Raw genomic sequence first — 11,397 nt, forward strand, 5'->3', positions numbered from 1 at the left:
TTGTTCTTTCTTGATTGCTTCTATTTCCATTTTTACTTCCTTCAACTGTTTTATTGTGTTTTCCTGGAATTCTTTCAGGGATTTTTGTGTCTCCTCTCTATGGGCTTCTACTTCTTTATTTATGTTTTCCTGGAATTCTTTCAGGGATTTTTGTGTCTCCTCTCTATGGGCTTCTACTTGTTTATTTATGTTTTCCTGGAATTCTTTCAGGCATTTTTGCGATTCCTCTCTGTAGGCTTCTACTTGTTCTCTAAGGGAGTTCTTCACGTCTTTCTTGAAGTCCTCCAGCATCATGATCAAAAATGATTTTGAAACTAGATCTTGCTTTTCTGGTGTGTTTGGATATTCCATGTTTGTTTTGATGGGAGAATTGGGCTCTGATGGTGCCATGTAGTCTTGGTTTCTGTTGCTTGGGTTCCTGTGCTTGCCTCTCGCCATCAGATTATCTCTAGTGTTACTTTGTTCTGCTATTTCTGACAGTGGCTTGACTGTCCTATAAGCCTGTGTGTCAGGAGTGCTGTAGACCTGTTTTCCTCTCTTTCAGTCAGTTATGGGGACAGAGTGTTCTGCTTTCGGGCGTGTAGTTTTCCCTCTCTACAGGTCTTCAGCTCTTCCTGTGGGCCTGTGTCTTGAGTTCACCAGGCAGCTTTCTTGCAGCAGAAAATTTGGTCTTACCTGTGGTCCCGAGGCTCAAGTTCGCTCGTGGGGTGCTGCCCAAGGGCTCTCTGCAGCGGCAGCAACCAGGAAGACCTGTGCCGCCCCTTCCGGGAGCTTCAGTGCACCAGGGTTCCAGAAGGTCTTTGGCTTTTTCCTCTGGCGTCCGAGATGTGTGTGCAGAGAGCAGTCTCTTCTGGTTTCCCAGGCTTGTCTGCCTCTCTGAAGGTTTAGCTCTCCCTCCCACGGGATTTGGGTGCAGAGAACTGTTTATCCAATCTGTTTCCTTCAGGTTCCGGTGGTGTCTCAGGCAGGTGTCCTGCCGCTCCTGGGCCCTCCCCCACGGGAGCCCAGAGGCCTTATACAGTTTCCTCTTGGGCCAGGGATGTGGGCAGGGGTGAGCAGTGTTGGTGGTCTCTTCTGCTCTGCAGCCTCAGGAGTGCCCATCTGACCAGGCGGTTGGGTCTCTCTCTCACGGGGTCTGGGAGCAGAGAGCTGCTGTGGGCCGGGATCTGCAGGTGACCATTTACCTTTTTTATTCTACTTAAAAATCTTAATATTTTAATAGTGGGTTTTTTCCATTAAGATGTGCTCAGTGATTTCTTCAGAATTCTTTATGCTACAGTCGTGTCAAATATTTTTCTCTTCAGCTCATTTTATGAACATGTTTTGTATATAAACAGAAAACTTTACGTTGCAACCACACACTGTTAATTTTAAAATTCCCATTAAAAAACATTTCAGAAAAAAATCCTTTCTAATTTATCTTGTGGAGCTAGTAAAAACTTGATGCTAACACCGAGAATGTACCAGGAGGAAAATGTGACTAGGAAACATTTTCACTCATAAATGTACATACACAATCCTTAAAGGTGTATGTTGGAAAGGGGCTGGGGAGATGCACCATCAGGAAAGAACACTGACTGCCTGCTCTTCCAGAGGATGGGAGTCCAGTTTTTAGCACCCACATCAGACAACTTACAAGTGCCTATAATTCCTCCTCCAAGAGATCCAATGTCCTCTCCTGATCTCTCTGGACACAAACACATATGTGCATGAATGCACACAGACAAACACGACATATACAAACAAGTAAAAATATTAAATATTATAACAGCAGACAAAACTCAGAAATACATAAGTATGAGTTAAACAGGGTCAAACTGTGTAGGGCCTCAGAATGGGTGGCTGACTACATACTTTTTTAAATCCCATTAAGTAAATGATAATATTAATGAGCTTTGAAAGAAACAGCATGTGATCCAATCAACTGATAAAGAAAACACATTAATGCCACACAACTCCTATCCATAATGAAACCCTTAGAAAAGCAGAGAGACAGACACAACTCTTGAAGTGACTGTGAAGGTGGTATTGTTAATGGTGATTGACCCAGTGCTATCCCCCAAGAATCTGAGAAGGCAGAGAGGCCTGAGTTTATTCCTTCTTTTAAAGGACTTCCTCATTTTTATTTCATGTGTATGTACAAGTGTGTTGTGGCTCTTCTGTATGTATTTGCACTTTGTGCTTTCAGGAAACCACAGAGATCAAGAGAGGGGATGAGATCTCCTGGAACTAGAGTTACAGATGTGGGCCATGATGTGGGTGCCGAGCACTGGATTGGGTCCTTTGCAAGAGCAGCAAATGTTCTGAACTGCTGAGTCATAACACCAGTATTTTTAGTTCATCATAATATTGTGTGAGTTTTAGTTCATTCAATGGGTAATAAAGTGAGAGAAAATATATCTAAGTGAGAATAAAATGTTTTCTTGTTTGCAAAGATACCTGAAGCAACATAACAAAACACTTTTAATATTCAGCAAAGCTGTAGAATTGCCATCAAACACGTAAATTCAGATCAATTTCCAGGAACAATGAGAATTAAAACATCATTTAGCATAGCACCAAAGTCATGAGGTTTGGCATAATTCTAATTAAAATTGCATATTACTTAAATGCTTTAACTGTATGTATAATTGTAATAATAGAAATCAAATATAAAATAGAGACAGATGCTGTGTTTCAGAGATGGAAAAATCAACACAGTAAATATATCTCTTCTCCACAAACTAAAATTCCTAGAAAATCTCTCTTTTTCTCTGTGTCTCTGTATCTATATGTTGCTCCATGTATGACTCTGTGCTGTGTCCTGTCTCTCTGTCTCTCTGTTTCTGTATGACTCTGTCTGTGGTGTTCGTGTGTGTGTGTGTGTGTGTGTGTGTGTACATGTGTTTCAGAGATTGAGCTCAGGTCCTTACACACTGTATGTCCACTTTACCCGTGAACCCCTTCTCTAAATTTAGCATTTAGCATATTTTCTATAAACATAATATTAATTATTCTAAAATTTATATAAGGAGAACATAGAACTAATAGGATCATTAAAATTCACCTTAAATCTATGAATCTCAGAAGCTAAAATCTGGGCTCACAGTATCTTCCTGCTGCTTGCAGATCAAGATGTGGAATTCTCTGCTGTCTCTCCAGCACTGTGACTGCCTGCAGCTGCCATGCTTCCTGCCATTGCCATGATGGAATAGTCTGCTGAAACTGTAAGCCAGGCCCAAATAAATGTTGTCTTTATAAATTTGCCATGGTCATGGTGTCTCTTCATAGGAATAGATACCCTAAGACATGAGGAATTCCCCAAAGCTCTCCTGTGCAGAAAGAAGGAGACTCTGTCTCAGTGAATGGACACATATCTAAGGCTGTCCCCTGAGCTTCCTATGCACATTGCAACACACACACACACACACACACACACACACACACACACACACACACACAATCACAATGTGGGAAAACAGCTAACAAAGTTATAATAATGAAAAAGGTTTTGTTTCCTTCCTAAGGTTATATATCCTGAGGGTGGAAGGAAAATCAGCAACAACAACAATAATATCAATCTTTATAGACAGACCCATGACTCCAGTTGTATATGTGCAGAGAATGGCCTTGTTGGTACCAATGGGAGGAGAAGCCCTTGGTCCTTCCAAGGCTCAACCTCCCCCAACAAGTATAGGGGAATGTCAGGGTGGGGAGGTGGGAAAGGGTGGGTAGATGGGGGAACACCTTCATAGAAGAAGGGAGAGGAAGGATGGGATAGAGGATTTATGGACAGAAAACAGGAAAGGAGATAACATTTGAAATGTAAATAAGTAAAAATCCAATAAAAAGATATTATTTTAAGAAAATAAAAAAGGAACATCCTGTTTGTAACTGTCAGTATCAATATCAAGACTGCAAGATAATTTGCAAGACTTTGCCACTAAAATTGGTGGAAGGACATAGACTCATCACTTATTACTTCTTATAACTTTATTTATATTCCAGTAAATTTTAAACAATGTGTGATTGTGTGAGTGAGAGTGTGTGTGTGTGTCTATGTGTGTGGGGGGATTAGAAGATGGAAAGGGTGTGAGAGAGGAAGAGGGAGAGGGGAAAGGAGAGGGAGAGGGAAAGGGAGAGGAAGAGAACTCAACTATGCAGGGTAATTTTGAAGTCTGAGAGTGATGTGAAAATTCTTTTCTCTGTTGCTCTCCAAATTTTTCTTTTAGACAGTGTTTCTCATCATTTTGGCTAACCTTTGACCAAGGATACCTTAAGATCCACCTGTCTCTAATTCCCGTGCCAGGCTCGTTTGGTTGGGTACTCTGGATCAGAACTCAGATCCTTATACTTACACAGCCAGCACCTTATGCACTGAGCCATCTCTCAAGCCCATAAGTATAGCATTTTTTTTGAAAATCTGAAAAAAAGTTAAGTAATTAAAAACGATTTTGCAGTAGATTACAAAACAAAACAGGAGCTAGAAGACTGCACGTAAGTAGGTACTGTGTTATCTTCTACAGTGAACCTGATCTGTGTTGATTAAATTTGTATGCTTTTCTCTCTATGAACAGTACTTATACGTAGTTTTCTCTACCTCTGTTCTCAGAACTGCTTTCTTTTCAAAACTCTCTGAACTTACACATCGTCATGGGGTTTACCTGTCCACATTTTAATGATTTTCATAATGGCATCATCAGTTCTACCCTGAAAGTTCAATTTCTCAGTCCACTGTAGATCGGGCACACCAATGTGATCACCAGTAAGTTCAGCACCTCTTCCTTTCTCCCTCACTTCAGTTACTGTCCCTCCCATCTCCCCATTTAGCCTAATTATTAATCTTGGTATATTTCTTAACTGCAGCATAACTTTCTGAACCTTTGCTATTCAGGTACCAAATTTACACAGTATTCTTTTTTTGCTTCTGTTTTTATTTCTGTTTTCATGCCTTTTGAACTAATTTCTTTTCTTTGGGATTCATTCACATCAAATTAATTCTTTGCATGCCCAACTTCTCTACAGAGTTTTCCGAATCACAAGTTATTCTTATCTTTACTAACCACAGGATAATACTTCAGAGCCATGGCATGGGCTGCAGAGATGGTTCAATGGGTAAATCTCTTCCTGTGCCAGTCTGATAGACCTGAGTTCCGATCCTAGAACTCATGTACAGTCATACATTGTAGCCTATGTCAACATTCCTATGACAAGTTAGGAGGCAGAGAGAGGAGAGTCCCTGGAATTGGGAGCTTGCAAGTCAGCTTAGCTAATATACACAATTTTAAATAATAATAATGTCCTCTGACTTCACATATGTACCATGTCAGGTACATATCTGCACTCACATATACCTATGAGCACATAGAGACACATATACATGGATAAACACAGAATTATAACAACAAAATTTCCCACACATGAATATTAAAGTCCTCAGTTGTGTCTTCCCATTTATAGCTCTGGCCTCATCAAAACTTTTTTTGTCTGAAGCAGTAAACTCGAGCAACACTAATTTTCAGGTAAATATGTTGTACCATGCATCACACTTTTACTTTTAATGACCTTCTCGAATCAAGGCATCATATTTTGTTACTGTCTTTTGATCTCTTAGTCTGTTCCAGATATCAGAACAAGCACTCTGACCGCATTTATGGTATCTGGAAAGTAACAAAATAAAAGTGGTCAGAGAAACAGTCCGGAATTGACATGGAGCTATGATTCAGAGTCTCAGATTCTGTGGCCAAGTTTCTAAAAAGTTTTGAAATGTCAAAAGTAACAGAATTCATTTCAATTCTCTCATTTATTAACCCATTAATTTTCATGCAGTAAACGTGTACTCAGCTCTTTTCATTGTAAGTATTTGGCTCTTAACTAAGGATTGGAGCTTTGTTGCTCTGGCATCTGGTTTAAAAACTACCTACATCATCCCCAATTGTAAGGACACACAGGGCACCAGCTGATTCAAATGTCATTGCACATCCAGACCTTATTGCCTTAACTTAGCCTTTTGTATAAAAGCAACAAGTTTACATTTATCCTTTGAAAAATCCAATACATCTCTGAGAGGATCCAAGTAATCATATTATATCTTTGTATCCAGTAAATGTCATAGTTCAAGATAAGACACTCCATTGAGACACAGTATGCAGAGTTATATACTGTCCACTGAAGCAGGGTTAGCAGTGACCCTGCTGTGATTCTAGGATCTGGTAGAATAACATTCAAAATGACACATGTCTGCTCTTTGCCACTCCTGCCTAATTGGTCTTGTACATTTCTCCCTTGTTTTATGACTTCTACTTCAACCTCTTCACAGAGCAGGAACATTCTGCTGAAATCCAACCTATTTTTCCTGGGTCCCAATATCTTTGCTACCTCTCAGATCTTACCTCTCTGGAGAGCTGTTGACCTCTTCTTCACATTCTCCCACTTACTTACCGGAGCTCTCTTTTCAATGGACCATGACCCTGAAATACCACTCTCTCCTTCACCACCTGCTCCTACCCACTTGATTTCAGGTGTTCCTGCCATCTGTTGCCCTGATGCAATGTCCAGCTACCAATTCGGAATTTTACCAGTCTCCGGCATGCCTCCAGTAACAATTTTCATAGGCAGATGGTTCAAGGGTGGCTTGAGCTGTCATCTTTTGTCTGTGATATTTCTTCTTATAAGAAAATAAAAGCATTAGTCAGACTTATCCATTAAATCAGAGCCAATACAATTATCTAGGAATATAAATAAGAGGATTTCTTAGAGTTATTAGCTAGCATAATTATGGAGGGTAAGCAGACCCATAAGAGAGTCTGAAAGCTGGAGATTGGGCAGTGCTGATGGCATGGCTGACTTCAGATTCAGAGGCCTCTGAACAAGAGAAGTGAGAGTTTGAGAAGGAGGAAAGTGACTGGGGTACCCATTTAGAGTCCTATTCCCAGAAGGCCCAGAAATCTTAGGTTTCATGGGTGAAGTTTGAAGAGATATATGTGAATTTTCCAGTCCTTTATTAGTGTCTGATCATGTAAAGAATGCTTGCTACTATGAAGGTTGATTTTGCTCCTTGCACTACTCACACTGACACACTTATCTTTTATTAGAATATCTTAAAAAAATAAACAACAACAACAAAAAAAATCCTCATACTTTCTTTTTGTATTCCATAATCCAGGCAACATGATACCTGAAATTAACTACCCTAGCAAAATTCAAACTTAAGCAATAGTACAATGAATTGAAATAATTTACAGATATTTTTAATGTGTGAGAAAAAAAATAATGATCTGATTAAATATTCCCCTAAGAAATCATTATTCTATTGAGTTCATCCAAATAGCAGGGTGTGATTTTAATTATTATAATGGAACATAATTGTCACTAAACTGAGGAGTTAATTATTCTGAAAATAATTGTGTCATTCTTCTACAAATAAATGGTATGAAAATGTATTTTGTGGCTCTGAGTCTTGAATAATACCAACAGAGCCAATGTATTTACTCATGTGAAACTTAAGCAATAGTCACTTGTGATTCATGCAATCTTCTCCCCAGAGTTGGATTAGCAATTTTAAACTTGCAAATGAGACAGAGGCTTCATTATTTCTCTAATGGGAAATACAAAAATCTTACAGAATGGCCTCAGAATTGGCATTTGTCATCTATCTTAAATGCCACCGTCCACTTGGCACATGGTTGTGGGTCTCATTGAGAACGGGTCATTGTTTGTCTTCTGTGTTTCATGACTCTTGATCCATTGGATGATTTCCACGATATTTAGTAGAGATCCAAAAGACATGAAATTATCAGGCAATCAATTATAGTCAGAGCCAGAATTGAGTTCTTAGAGAAAAATTGTAATTATTTTTCAAAATTAAGATTAAATTGTGACTTTTGTCTAAGACATATGAAATATCTTAGGCAAAGACAGGAAAACAAGTGGCTTGATTTTATCTCCTTCCCTGTGAGGTAATTCAATTATTAGAAAGATCTTTCTAAAACACAATTCTAAGTTCCTTTGTTCTCTCATATCTGAACTAACCTGTTCCATATTGCATCATTGAATGCATGCACATCAAAATCACAGAGCCTTGCTCCCTTTGCCTCCAATGCAGGAGTTAGCTATGAGTCCTATTATGTCATAGAAACCAGGACTATGGGACCAAACACAGAGTAGAATTTGAGGAGACTGAGTCTATGACAGGCTACAAGCAGGCAGTTTGGGAGACTAGGCCTAAGTTTCTGTTTCCCAGAAATGGGAACCTGGATCAAGGAACATATAGTCAGCCAACCATAGCCACAGGCAGCCAATTTGAGGACACCTTGCCATCTGGCCTGAAGTAAGAATAGATAGCTAGAATAACTAACTGACTCCCCCCAACCCCTCCAGACACTAAACAATTGTTAAATTTGTCAGACTCCTAGAAATAGTGCTAACCAATCAAGGTAAAAGGGCACATACCCCTCCCTGGAATTCCCCTGACAGACAATAAAAGCCAGGCCTGCAAGCCCATGAGGGGTTTCCATTCTGGAATGGGGGGACCACTGCATGAAGTAAATTCAACTGAATAAATGCTCTTGCTTTTGCATACTATGTGAATCTGGTGTCTCCCTTCAGTGATTCTTAGTCCCTAACAGGTATTAGCATGTACTCCTATCCTATGAGTCTCAGTTTTTAATTTTCCATTAAGTTAAACTAGCTAATGCCATAAAGTCCAAGCAAAGAACAAAACAGTTAAAATTCAATTTTGACAAATTTGTCAAAGGTTAGCAAGGCAAATGATCAAAGTAAGATTTAAGATTTGGCTGAGGAACAGTGGATATGACAGTTTCATTGGGTTCTACTGAAGTGAGGGCTCTCATCTATAGAAACAAGGTCAAAGGTTTCATTTGAAACTCTTCTTTAATATCTTTAGTTTTTGAGAATGTCATACTTACATACAACACATCCTGAGTGGGCGATGAAGACTATTGTTTATAAGAATTTTGATGCTAGAAGGAAAAAATGGCCTTGAGATCATCAAATATCAATTTTCAATCTATCAGAGTCACGGGCTTTTTAAACAAATGGTTGTATTTATACACTTCCTCCTTGTTTACTCTGAATTGAGAACCTCATGTCATGTGTGTAGTAGAGATGAAGACATGTAGGGCTCAACATGATGACACAAGAGGCCAGAGGTCTACACAGGAAGGGAGATACTTGATCTCATGACTCAGAAAGCACAGTATTTTCAAGAAAGAAAGTAGGGTCACCTGTAAGAAATGCTTAGAATCAAATGAACTGAAAAAAGAAAAATACTCATTAAATTTACAATGCAATACTGTTAGGGATTATAGCAAGAGGTTATTTACTAGGAAAGATGAAGACAGAAACCATATTAGGACGGTATAGGGGTTACATCGTATGAAATAGAGAAACGGAATATTGATAGTCAGCAGAGATAAAAAATACTAGGAATGGGAGACACCGCCGGAACCTGAAGGAAACAGACCGGATAAACAGTTCTCTGCACCCAAATCCCGTGGGAGGGAGAGCTAAACCGACAGAGAGGCAGACACGCCTGGGAAACCAGAAGAGACTGCACTCTGCACACACATCTCGGACGCCAGAGGAAAACACCAAACGCCATCTGGAACCCTAGTGCACTGAAGCTCCCGGAAAGGGCAGCGCAGATCTTCCTGGTTGCTGCTGCCGCAGAGAGCTCGTGGGTAGCACCCCGCAAGCAAACTTGAGCCTCAGGACCACAGGTAAGACCAACTTTTCTGCTGCAAGTGACCTGCCTGGTGAACTTGGGACACACAAAGGCAGAATTCCTCTAGGACCAGGCATGTCCTGTGTTTACGGGGAGTACCACACCCGCGGATCCCGGCCCGCAGCAGCTCTCTGCTCCCAGACCCCGTGGGAAACAGACCTCACCGCCTGGTCAGGTGGGCACTCCTGAGGCTGCAGAGGAGAAGAGACCACCAACACTGCCCACCCCTGCACACATCCCTGGCCCAAGAGGAAACTGTAAAAGGCCTCTGGGTTCCCATGGGGGAGGGCCCAGGAGCGGCAGGACCCCTGCCTGAGACACCGCCGGAACCTGAAGGAAACAGACTGGATAAACAGTTCTCTGCACCCAAATCCCGTGGGAGGGAGAGCTAAAACTTCAGAGAGGCAGACACGCCTGGGAAACCAGAAGAGACTGCACTCTGCACACATCTTGGACGCCAGAGGAAAACACCAAACGCCATCTGGAACCCTGGTGCACTGAAGCTCCCGGAAAGGGCAGCGCAGATCTTCCTGGTTGCTGCCGCCTCAGAGAGCTCGTGGGCAGCACCCCGCGAGTGAACCTGAGCCTCGGGACCACAAGTAACACCAACTTTTCTGTTGCAAGTGACCTGCCTGGTAAACTCAAGACACAGGCCCACAGGAACAGCTGAAGACCTGTAGAGAGGAAAAACTACAAGCCCGAAAGCAGAACACTCTGTCCCCATACCTGGCTGAAAGAAAACAGGAAAACAGGTCTACAGCACTCCTGACACACAGGCTTATAGGACAGTCTAGCCACTGTCAGAAATAGCAGAACAAAGTAACACTAAAGATAATGTGATGGCGAGAGGCAAGCGCAGGAACCCAAGCAGCAGAAACCAAGACTACGTGGCATCATCAGAGCCCAATTCTCCCACCAAAACGAACATGGAATATCCAAACACACCAGAAAAGCAAGATCTAGTTTCAAAATCATATTTGATCATTATGCTGGAGGACTTCAAGAAAGACGTGAAGAACTCCCTTAGAGAAACACAGGAAAACATTAATAAACAAGTAGAAGCCTACAGAGAGGAATCCCAAAAATCCCTGAAAGAATTCCAGGAAAACACAATAAAACAGTTGAAGGAATTAAAAATGGAAATAGAACTAATCAAGAAAGAATACATGGAAACAACCCTGGATATAGAAAACTAAAAGAAGAGACAAGGAGCTGTAGATACAAGCTTCACCAACAGAATACAAGAGATGGAAGAGAGAATCTCAGGAGCATAAGATTCCATAGAAATCATTGACTCAACTGTCAAAGATAATGTAAAGCAGAAAAAGCTACTGGTCCAAAACATACAGGAAATCCAGGACTCAATGAGAAGATCAAACCTAAGGATAATAGGTATAGAAGAGAGTGAAGACTCCCAGCTCAAAGGACCAGTAAATATCTTCAACAAAATCATAGAAGAAAACTTCCCTAACCTAAAAAAAGAGATACCCATAGGCATACAAAAAGCCTACAGAATTCCAAATAGATTAGACCAGAAAAGAAACACCTCCCGTCACATAATAGTCAAAACACCAAACGCACAAAATAAAGAAAGAATATTAAAAGCAGTAAAGGAAAAAGGTCAAGTAACATATAAAGGCAGACCTATCAGAATCACACCAGACTTTTCGCCA

Source organism: Rattus norvegicus, chromosome 4 (assembly GCF_021556685.1).
Source record: "Rattus norvegicus strain SHRSP/BbbUtx chromosome 4, alternate assembly SHRSP_T2T, whole genome shotgun sequence".
Lineage (NCBI taxonomy): Eukaryota > Metazoa > Chordata > Mammalia > Rodentia > Muridae > Rattus > Rattus norvegicus.